The 11,160-nt window shown below is 39.0% G+C and overlaps 1 protein-coding gene across 1 annotated transcript in view; it reads right to left on the minus strand.

Annotated features, from left to right (window-relative positions):
* Nucleotides 1-11,160, minus strand: part of LOC126757913 (lachesin) — a 93,168-nt gene that overhangs the window by 20,878 nt on the left and 61,130 nt on the right. The gene's annotated exons all lie outside the window — the stretch shown is intronic.

The raw sequence follows: 11,160 nt of genomic DNA on the forward strand, positions 1-11,160 counted from the left end.
TAATAGAATTTTACTGATATCAAAAAATGAATCCGGGACAGGCGGTGCAGTGTGCGTCCAAATTGAACTGTTCGAACGAGGACAAAAATATCAAAGCAACATGTTGAACACATCGTTGTAGCTGTAGAAGTGTAATGGCTCTGAGTTTCGACATCGGTATGTTCTAACGGATGAATTTGGCTACATCATTAAGTTCCAGGTTTGGCCGGCAAAGTGGCTCTTCTTTATTGGCTTAGACACCGTTTACGCGATTATAGCCGAGTTAACAACAGCGCGCCAGTCGTTTCTTCTTTTCGCTACGTGGTGCCAATTGGATATTCCAAGCGAAGCCAGGTCCTTTTCCACTTGGTCCTTCCAACGGAGTGGAGTCTTCCTCTTCCTCTGCTTCCCCCGGCGGGTACAGCGTCGAATACTTTCAGAGCTGGAGTGTTTTCGTCCATTCGGACAACATGACCTAGCCAGCGTAGCCGCTGTCTTTTAATTCGCTGAATTATGTCAATGTCGTCATATAACTCAAACAGCTCATCGTTCCATCGAATGCGATATTCGCCGAGCCCAAAGCGCAAAGGACCATAAATCTTTCGCAGAACTTTTCTCTCGTAAACTCATAACGTCGACTCATCACTTGTTGTCATCGTCCATGCCACTGCACCATATAGCAGGACGGGAATTATGAGCGACTGATTGAGTTTGGTTTTTGTTCGTCGAGAGAACAATTGCCTACTCAGTCCGAAGTAGCACCTGTTGGCTAAACATTACTATTTTTTAATTTTTAGAAGACTTAAAAACCACAAATATTTATATAACGGTATTGGAACATTTGAAGAACGAAAAGCGATCCCACTTGGGAAATAAAAACCACTGATTTATCAAAACCGATTGACGGACCCATATATAAGATAAGATAAGTTAAGATAAGATAAGATAAGATAAGATAAGATAAGATAAGATAAGATAAGATAAGATAAGATAAGAAAAATAGATGACAACTGCGCCGCGACCAAAGGTCTATTGTGTCATCTGCTAAGTCACTATAACCCACCTAACCCCAGCATATTGATAAGCTCCAATATATTACTAGGTATTATATCTATATTTGAGAAAAGTAGTCCAGTCAATCAGCAGGTGCTCCAGAGTTTCAGGCTCCTTGTCGCAGAAACGACAGTTTGCACAAGAAGCTAGGCCCATATTATATAAATGCTTCTTGAGTTTACAGTGGCCGGTGTAGAATGCGACAAGTAGCCTGAGTTTATCCCTTGAGAGGTTGATGCCATATTTAAACCTTTTAAGGTTGTAACCACTCATTAGCAACTTGACATAGCACATGCCTTGGATTTGTTGTAAATACCCCTGATTGTCCACTCCTTCATCCTTGCGGAACAGCTCCTTTATGGTATGCGGATTGAGCGCAATAAAAGGTACAGGTCCTGCCGTGTTGGTGATTGCTGCGTAGCGGGCGAGCTTATCGGAAAGTTCATTCCCGGCTACACCTTTGTGACCGGGCACCCAGATAAGGTGCACTTGGTTACGTTGCGATAGACTGCACGACCGTTCTCTACACTCCTGCACCACTAATAGTCCAGTCATTATAGTAAGCTCATTATAGTAGGTATACCCTACCATATGTAGGTTTTGAGACAACTTTAGGGTGTCAATATACAAGTATTTACAGACATATAAATGGGTGTATCGAATTCCGAGATTCTTACCTAATTTAAGCTTAAATGACTGGACTATAACGATTTAATCTTGTAGGCGGAGATTGGATATACACATATTCGCCATAAGTCGAGTAAATGGTCGAAAATCACTATAAGTATTGGGTATATTAGAGCTAGGGGAAGGTCCGATCCGAATCCACTGAACTTTTACTTCACATTGTCAACATTTTTTTGGTACTGAGAAACTCGCTTTATTAGAGTTTATATTTTATTTTACATTAGAGACTATAGCTTCATTATTTAACAATGTTCAAAGTGATAACCAAAGCTTTCTTCAAACTCGGTTTTGAATAGTCTGATAAACAGCACTCTTCGCAAGTGTCAGTGTTGTACCACAAACATATGTAATAAAGGATATTTATTTACACAATGATAGTAAGCAATTCTTGTCTCTCAATTCTTTACAAAATATAGTGATAAATGTGAAAGAGTCTGCGGTCGACATTGTCGACTGAATTCATTGCAAAACATGGAAATAGAAACACAAGCTCATATCAGTATAATAACACACAGCGTTGGCTTCACAAACTAAACGCAAGCAAAATTTGGAGAAATTTAAAAGAGCCACAAATTCTATGCCGCAGACTGACACATTTTCATGGTCACTCGAACTAATGCCGTGGAAATGCGAAATTCAACATTTGCCGTTGACCAAAATCGTATTGAAATGTATGAGGCGGCAGGGAAGAAGCCATAGATCAGTCCGTGGCGGTGAGCCCTAACTGCAACACGCATAGAGTCGCATACATGCATATCTATTAAGGCAACGGTCGTGCCTACCTGCCAGCTAAGTTGATTACAAATAAAAGTCGCGTTAAGTATGTCCATACAAGTATAACCTTGGTGACAACACTTGGCGGTGTGAGGGGTGGAGTCGGCTCGAACGTGAGCGGCGTTGGCAAAAATTAAACTGCAACACAACCAACCTACTGTCTGTGTGTGAGTTTTGCTGATGGATGCGGGACATTGACGAAGCTGCTGCGCCGCTTGTGCCGTTGATGGAAACGATGTGAGACATAGAGGGTATTTAGGTATGTATTAGGCACAGACTGGACCAGTGATTACCGCACTGGCAAACGTTGACAATATCGAATGCTGGCCAACATAGAGCATTATGTCTACTCTAACTCGGCATGTGTGCGTGTGTGAGCGCGTGTGTAAGGCGAAGTGTTTACGGAGTGTAGCTCATTGCCGGTTGGAGTGTTGCAACATTAATCAGGATAGTGAGTAGTATGTGGCTTACTTGCATACAAACATACATACATGCATATGTTTATGTATACACACATTTACTTGCGTCAAAAAATTTCATGAGTAGAAAGTAAAATACGCATTAGTCAGGTGCATGTGTGAGTATTTGGGCATATTTCATGGTCGCATTTTGCGCGTTGCGTCATTTTATTGCTGCACAATTGTTAGAAGGCTATTGATTGTCCGGTAGAGTTAGTTGCTGTTATCGTGCTTTATGAAGAAGTATGTGAATAAAGGATTGAGGTACATCACAATGTTTCTAAATAACAGTTTTTTAGACATTGATCTGACCGATACCGGATCACTAAATCATTACTGTATTTAGCTGTTATACAAACTGGCCGATCAAATACGAGGAAACCTTTTTTACTTGACGAGATATCTTCAAGATTTTCTCTATGAAATACACCTCTGAAGGGTATTATAGCTTCGGTGCGGCCGAAGATAGCATATTTTCTTGTAATTATTTACGTTTTTGATGCCATTCTCTTTGAAACTCACAGTATTAGGGTTAAAGAGACAAAGATTTGTTAAAATAAAACATATTGAGTAGGATCTCTTGCGATCTTCTTTGCATCTGTTGGTGCGTTGTATTTGCTTACAATAGTTCAACAATCGCTGATTTTGCGGATTTTTTATTATTTATTTACGTGAGTTTTAAAATTTCAAGACTAGTTCTTGCAACATTGAGTTAGCTGATTATGATAAATTTCAAAGACATTTTGTCTGACTATTGTGAGTCAAACAGAAAAATACCTTTTCAACCATTTGGGCATACAAACAAATGTTTTTTTGTTCCAGAGCAACTGTTGGCATTGTCGTATTTTTATACCCTTGCAGCATGTTGCTATAGAGAATAATAGTTTTGTTAACGTAATAGTTGTTGAGTATATATCACCTATCAAATTTTTTGAATCTATCTATCAAGCAATCAATAAGATTTTCCATTTCTTTGGTTTTCAAAGCATATACTTTTCCTGGATGCAGCAAACTCATTTAAAATCTATCCCATATTTCTCTAAACCGCGGAGAATGTATCAATCGAAAATATGTGTCGCGGATGGAGCTGAATGCAGCATCTGTTTCAAGTTCTCTATCAAGCCGGATCTGACTAGACGTTGTTTGTCTTACCAAGGTGGTTAGTGTGTTCATTCCACACTGTCAATTGGTACTGAAAATGCTTAGCATTCTCAGGGCGCTGATCAACGCATTGATTTGATCCGCTGTGCTTTTGACTTATTTATAACACTTTGTAACTTCAGAGATATTTTAGCATTATTTATTAGATTCACAAATGGAGGCAGTCTTTAATTTTGTTTTTGAAATAAAATGAAAAATTGTTGGATTAAATTTCTGCTACTTTATATTTTTTCAGAGTAGTAAAACTATTAATAACCCCTTTAGCCCTTGGGGTGTGGGTGGAAATTTCCCCCATTTCCCTCCTCTGAATCCGCCACTGTATTTATAAATGATAAATATGACGAGACGAGCTGAAATCTGGGCGACTGTCTATCTGTCTGTCCATCCGTTCATCCTTCCGTCCATGCAAGCTATAACTTGACTAAATGAAACTTGGTATATGGGTTCTTTGGCAAAAAAGTAAGGCGAAGTTCGTAGATGGGCGTATTCGGACCATTGTCACGTCCAAAAAACGACAATAACCGAAAACATGTAAAGTGCCATAACAGAGCACTTAATTAAGCTATAGAACTGGACACCTGTGGGCTATCCCATTTAGCACAATTTTAAATTCCATTTGACTCGTTCACTTTCCAATGTACAAATCAAAAAGGATTTAATATAACTAGATAAAACTTTGCAAAAATAAGAATGTCTTTAGAGTATGCCATCTTATGGCCATAAATTGCGCAAATTCAACCAATACTGCTTACCCCAGGACCTATAGTCGACATTTAACAGAAAATATAAATTAATATGTGAGTTAATAATTGAAATTTGCGGAAAACGTTTTCCTGATAGTAAAATGTCTGTGGCGTACCAATGGATTCAATCGGGTCAATACTACTCTGAGTTCCCATCCTCCTAATATAAAGATTTTCGAACTTCCGGGTAACTTTGTACCACATATTTCGGCCAACATGTGAGTTATCTCAATGAATATGAGAATATGATGGAGAGTGTGCTTTGATCATAACAGTGTATCTTTGTGTTTAAAATAGATAAACTTGGGCGAAAACTTGACCTAGCTCCATTTAACAAATATCAGAATTTTCGAACATCCGGCTGACTTTGCTCCATATGATTGGTGATTGTATGTGAGGTACTTTATGAAAGCCAGGGAACATTTAAAATCGGGTCGATACTACCCTAATTCCTACATACTACATATGTATAATGATTTTGGTTTCAACAACAAAATTTACATCGAATATGTCGGTGTATGCGTTAAATATAGTATCCATATGTACATATAAAATTGCTTAAATTTCGATCCTCTGGTTGACATGTTACACCTTAAAGTATTTCCCTGGCTTTGATTCTTGCAAGTTGTAAGAATATAAAATGTTCGATTGCACTAGCACTTAGACCTTCCTTACTTGTTTAACATCTTTTCAATTTTCGATAATTCATTTGAGCTTTTCGATTAGTAACTGGTGAATGACAGCGTGATGTTTTGATCCAAAGCTTGAATCCAAGCGGGATTGTCCGCATGGACTTTAGACTTTACATACTTAACAAACATAACATGACAGTTTGACACGATCCACGCGTGATCTGTCAAGAAGAGGCTATTGAAAAAGGTACCTTTACTTGGATCACCCGTTGTAATGTACCATGGGTTTCTTAAATAGATTTTAACCGATTCATAAAAATCACTAGAATAAGCTTTGTTTTACACGAATTAATCTTGCTACCCCTTAAAGTTAACGAGATAAGTTTTATTGTAACAGAAGTCGTGTTTCTGGTCGACCACTATATGCACCAGTTTGGAGATGGTGCTTAGTATTAATTTTTCTTATACAGCTTTTCCAGTTTTTACTGCAGTTGGCTCTCAAATACATATGCACATATGTAGATATGTACAATGCTGTGCAAACTGTATGAACAGTTAGGTTTTTGCGCATTGATGAAATGTCAAATAGTAACCGACATAATGAATGTGAACGTATTTTTACTTCCGCTTGCTACGTGATTTTTCATGATTTGCGTGACATTCGCTCACAGTGAGCGTTTATAAACACACATACATACGTGTATGTGTATTGTTGCTGTTTACGTTTAAACATCCTGCAAAGCCGATGTCTGTGTTAGTAAATCGGATGTCTAAGCCAAAGCTTTGCGTTGGCATTTATCATTTGTAGGGCAGCTTACTTCGAGCACAGCGTGTGGGAGAAGATTTTTGAAACAAATTTAATGCGGCAAATTGCATGTAGCATTGTGGTTTTGCAAGAAAATTCTCTTAATTATTTCCTTTACAAAATGCCTAGACGGAAATGCATTATACACCTGCGCTCGGAGAATTTCTATACAAAGTAAAATAAATGCCACAAAATGTTGCAGAACAGCTTGCAAGTTGGCCGGTTGTAAGTGTGTATGGTTAAGGCAAAAAAAACACACCTAAAATATTTACATATTTCTTAATTTATATTCGTGCTTCACAAGTTTGTGTATGTGGTAAGCTCACATGTACATTTGCATTGTGTGGGCATTAATGGCAGCCGGAAATGCATTACATGCTCGCATGCGGCAATTAATCAGTCTTATTTGCATGCAAATCTTGGCAACGCCACACTGGCGCAAGCGAAAGTCCTTTGGAGCAATGGCGAAAGCACAATGCAAATTGTAACGGTTATTTTTAGCCCTCCTTTAAGTATAACCTACTCACAAGAATTGTGTTAGTGAGTCCAAGAAGTGAAATCAACGGGAAAAAGTGAAAATAGCTAGGGGTTTTGAAAACAAAGTGCTAACGTTATCCTTTTACAAAAAAAATAAATAAGTCTTGCATTTCTTAAAAAAAAGAAAAAAATAAAAACAATGAAAAGTAGAAAAATAAAAGGCCTTTTTTAGACATGTGGTTTTCAAGAATAAACAAAACTCATATAATTGATGTTCCAAGAAGAGGTACTTTTTTCGATTGCCTTTTTTGACATATCGCGCCTGAGTCGTGTCAAGGTGTCATGTTATGTTTGCTCAGTATTGCTTGGCATTTCAGCGTGCAAAACTTACGCCTACTTACAAATCGCTCAACTTTATTACGAAAATTAACGAAAAATTAACGAACTGTGAAGAATGTGTTTGACGCGTTCGCTCAACTTATGTACCTACTGAGCGTACTATTCGGAACACCATCACCCATCTTGAAACGGAGCATTCATTATTGGATAACATTCGACCGAATAGACCACGACCAGCACGCATTGAAGAAAATATAGCAGCCGTAGCTGAGAGTGTACACGAAGACCGTGAAGAGTCGACTGGGCGCCGTTTGCAGCAACTAGGACCGACGTATAGAACAACTTGACGCATTTTACGTCGAGATCTTAATGGAAAGCATACAAAATACAGCTTGTGAAAGAAATGAAGCCACTCGACCCTCCCAAGCGACATCGCTTCACTCAATGGGCTCTTGAAAAGTTCCAAGCAGATCCGACGTTTTCGAGCCAAATTTTATTGAGCGATGAGGCTCATGTCTGTATCTATGAGTATGAAGAGATTTAAGAGCTGTAATTTCATTCAGAAAAAAAAATTGTTTGGTGTTTTGTGGTTTGTGGTTTGTAGGCTGATGTCTGAAATTAAAGCTCGGCGACATTTTATTTCAACAAGACGGCGCCACTTCCCACACATCGCATCAATCAATAGATTTATTGGGAAAACACTTCAGTGTGTAGATAATTTCACGTTTTGGGTCGGTTGATAGACCACCAAGATCGTGTGATATCCCGCCGTTAGACGTTTTCCTGTGGGGATATGTAAAGTCGAAAGTCTATTCAGGCAATCCTGCTTCAGTGAGGCATTGGAGCAAGACATCACATGTGTCATTTGCCAGTTATCAGTCCAAAATGCTCGAACGAGTCATCGAAAACTGAACTCTGATACGTAAAAAAATAAATGCCAAATAATGTTCTTTCGAAAGATAATTTAAATTTGAAGTTTCTGTGCTTTTTCTTTAAAAAAGTAGAGAACCTCGAAATGGATCAACCTTTAATTTAATGAATTTAGCTTTGTTATAAATATAAGGGTTTTTCATTATGTTTTGATAAAGGTTCCGGGCAAGGCACCGTCGCAATTTGCTCGAATAAATTCCAGATAAAGGGCCAAACTTTCGACCACTTTTTGCAGCAATTGAACCGTATTACAGCAATAACTAGCGAATTTTCGCTTCCAGAGCCTTAATCGTCTGTAACTTATATGTGTAAGCAAGCAACTTCACATAGTCTCTCAAAAATAACACATCGGTTAAGTCGCACGATCTTGGAGGCCACATAACAGACCCACATCGCGAGATAATCTCTCCCCAAATGTTCTCTTTAATATGGCACGTAGCGTCGTTGCAACCAAAGGTCGTCTACATCAATATCCTTCAATTCCGGCAGGAAAAAGTCGTTAATCATATCCCTATAGCGTTCCCCGTTGACTGTAACATTATGATCGGCTTCATCTTAAAAATTGATTTCGTCTAACCGCAGAGACTTTCTGAGGATACAACGTCTCAACAATGGCGTGTGGATTATAATCACACAAAATTTTGTTTACAAACGTACCATTAAACGAAAAGTGAGCTTCATAGTTGAACAAGATTTTCCTGTCATTCGGGATTGGTACCGGTCTCGAATGTAGGATGCGCGTGATGGTCCTTCGGCTTCAATTCCTGCACGAGTTGAATTTTGTAACGAATATTCTGCAAAATCTGGATCTTAGTACAATATTTGCGCGGGATGGCGGATGAACCTACTCGGGTCTTCTTCGGTATTCTGCTCCAAGCAGCAATAGCGTCGTTGATACGCACTGTACAGCATCTCTGAAAACGCGGGTTATCAGCTAGACTAAACGTGGTATATTTGTTACCAAATCCTAAATCAAAATGAATATTACAGAAGAAGGCAATCAATAAATTAACTCCTAAATAATGAAAAATTTGGAAAAATTACAATTTTTTTCATAAACGTCTCCTGTTAGCTCGCTATCTTGACTCAGCGATGCTGAAAGCAGTTCTTCGTGGCTGAGGATAACCTCTTGAATCAACTTTCCGTTCGACGAGTTCACGTTTGAAACAATAAGATGTTGCATAGTGTCAAATTACCTCCAAATGGTGGATAGGGTAGCAATTCGTAGTCTAGTCCGGTTTTTCTCTAATTCAACCAATTAATTCGCCATAGTAGAGTTCTGTACAAGTTATTTTTGTAGATCATACTTTGTGAATCTCAGAAAACGTGGTCATCACAGTTTGGACAGATAGGACAGTTTTCACTTTCTTTGTGACAGGTTCGGCTAGTGAAGTTCACTCTTTCCACTGTTCCTTCTTGTCACATGGTTAAATCGTCTAATTAATTTTTCAGGCTCAATATCCAGTAGATGATCATCAGTTATCTCGCCCACCTTCAAGCGGGAAGAGACTCACCAAAAGTCGATGTGCGACCATATTGAAAAACGTTAAACAAAGTTTTAACGATGGCCGTTAAGGAAATTACTGACCATATACAACAACAAGTTTTTTTATTTTACTGTCTGATTTTCTTTCTGAAAACAAGAATCTACTACTGACAAATTTTGCTATTTTTTATTTTAAAAAATCCGTGGCCGACGAGTCGAATTCTACTGATAAACTGAAGTCATGACAGCAGCCGCTAGTGAAGGTATGTACTTGTCGTACTTACTACCAGCCCACTTAAATAAACAGAACCAGACTTTCCAGAAATGTCTGTTCGTTAGATGACAGGAGATATTTCGTCTTGCTCTCTTTCACTACCAAACCCTTTTGCTTCGCTTCTTTATCTAGTCTGGAGAAAGCAGAACTAACTCGCTTGGTACAAAACGGCTCGGAGGGTCCTTCCCGAGGAAGGAGGCTTATCCCACGGTATCACTGGTATAATATCCTAAAATTGTATGAAATCGATTTCTAACTGTCCCTGACTCTTTCCCCTGCGGGTAGGGGGCCCCTGCCTGTCGTAAGAGGCGACTAAAATCCACATGCACTGTGTCTGACATAGCAGGTATTGTTTTAAATGTCAGCATGGTCAAAGTCAGAAATAGTGCTATAATATTAGCTTGAAATGATATTATACTCTTTATATTAATTCCTAATATAAAGGCATTTGTTGTTCAAGCGACAAATGTCACCAGTCATTGAGTTTGGGATTTCGGGAGCTCAACTAGTAGTAGCAAAAGCTACAAAGTCTCACCAGAGACTATAACCTGGTACCACGGGGAGCAGTTTGCCCTTGGAGTTTACTCCAATCTGCTCATTGGGTTTGGCCCTTTGTGGAGATTCGTGGTGGCTGTGGTTTGTACCTAAATGCAGGCAGGGCATTTAGTCCAATGTAGAGTCGCATTGCGGCCGGGTGCCGGACCCAGAGTACGGCAGAGGTTTTAGGTCGGCCGGACCAAGGCGGATAGGATATCCCGTTCCACCCGAACCAATTGGAACCAAGGTATAAGTGCAGAATGCATTCATACTTTGGTTCTCCAAGGTTTGAGTGCTGAATGCATTTATGCTTTGGGGCGCTGATCAACGCATTGTATTGATCTACGTGCTTCTAGAAATAGAAAGCACCGTGAGGTTAGGCCTTCGCAGGCAGGTACTCAAGTAAATCACAACGGACTCTGTCCCTGACTCGATATAAAGTTAGTATGATTTTCTTATACATACAAGGTCGGTATACATCTTTCTATATCCAGCTGATTCGAAAATTTCTCCGTCATTAAATGAACTAATCTAATGACCAAATATTGCAAATATAGCGAATATTTATTTCTAAGGTATGGAATGCTTCTTTCTTTATACTGTACTAGATGGAATTTTGCTAGTATCCCAGGTATCTTAGACGCGCATAAATACGCCAAAACATATTTATGAATTCAAACAAATGAAGTGCGCACACAGTCCACGTGATAAAAAAAATACGAAAGAAAATCCCTAGTTAAGTGAAGCACGTCGTTTAGTCACATTTGCTCCACATGCCAGCTTTATAGCTGCAGTGATTCGTGTTGTGTCGCAAACTGAGAAACG

This window comes from Bactrocera neohumeralis, chromosome 5 (genome assembly GCF_024586455.1).
Source record: "Bactrocera neohumeralis isolate Rockhampton chromosome 5, APGP_CSIRO_Bneo_wtdbg2-racon-allhic-juicebox.fasta_v2, whole genome shotgun sequence".
In the NCBI taxonomy this organism is placed as follows: Eukaryota; Metazoa; Arthropoda; class Insecta; order Diptera; family Tephritidae; genus Bactrocera; species Bactrocera neohumeralis.